A 1,383-nucleotide genomic window follows, 5' to 3' on the forward strand; every position below is an offset into this window, starting at 1 on the left:
TAAATCTAATTATAAGAGCCCTGCTCTAACGTACATATCTATCTTATCTTCGTGCAATAAGTGATTATCTATCTATCTATGCTCATCAGTGTAATCTAAGTGTTGGAAATATATAATTTATAATTCTGTGAATCACAGTGTTATACAAACTCAATCACCCCTATTATCTCAACGGAAATCAGGGGATCGATCAAGTCGTGGTGTCGATTGTTATAATCGTAACGGGAATTTACGACTCCCGTTGACGTCTCTCCTAGCGACTACGTCTCCCCGCGATTGATCGAACAAACAAAATTGTTTACATGTGTTGAGGTTGATTGACAGAAGAACAAGTGGATAAATTTGTAGTAGAAAAATTTAAATAAATAAAGGCATAAGTATAAGTACAAGTATAGTGTATATGTTTATGCTGATCCATGTCCTCACTCTCACAGTGTTACAATACAATATAGATGATACTGGTGGTTGTAGTACACATCGTCCTTTTTAAACCTAAAATAAATTAAGTAATTGTAATATTGAAAGTATAGAAGCTGATGAATATATTTTAGTACTGAATGATTTGATAAATTAAGACAGAATAATACTCACATGTGTTATTTATTACCATATGCGTATTGGGCGTCATGATAAATACTTGGAAAGTACGTTTGAAGGACCGGGTTTATTGACAGTATTTCCTTCAGGAGTCATTTATCGTACAATGCCCAGAAATTAATTAATTATAAATTAATTAATAAATGGTTAATTGTCGGAATGTTGGTAGTATAGCTTTTTAGTATATAAGAGATATAAGATATATACATCGTGTAATGTATACATAACGATAAGTATTACTTAAAATGGTCGTTGAATAAGGTTATTTGGGTCAGAATAATATAAAGTCAAATTATGAACGAAAAAGAAAGTAGATAGAATTTAGATATGACTAATAAAAGCGAGAGATTATATGAGCCCCTAATAACAATGACTCAACAGATTAAGACTGTTTTTTTTGTTTTATTTTGTTTGTTTTGGTTTTGCCGAATACCGTTAATAGTGTTACGTTTTCTCTGGCTCGTTTTGGTTGCGTTGCCGTTAATTTTTGAATTTAGATTAAATTGTAGTATTGCCTGTTATTTAATGCGATTTGAAATTAAACTCCACGTTTCGACTAACCTGCTATGCGCAAGAGTATTGACACGGGAGATGATTAAAGTTGGTGAAAATAAATGTTCGATTAATCCTATTGTATTATTAGACAAATATTCTTCACAACAAATGTTTATTCGTATTCTAATTGGATATTGACAGGATAGTCGTTGAAATTTCGAATGCTCGGAGTTACAATCGTTCGCAATACATTTCGCTCTTATTAATTACAAGATTTTAATTTCGATAGAT

This window comes from Bombus impatiens, unplaced genomic scaffold, assembly GCF_000188095.3.
Source record: "Bombus impatiens unplaced genomic scaffold, BIMP_2.2 scf_0025, whole genome shotgun sequence".
Classification (NCBI taxonomy): domain Eukaryota; kingdom Metazoa; phylum Arthropoda; class Insecta; order Hymenoptera; family Apidae; genus Bombus; species Bombus impatiens.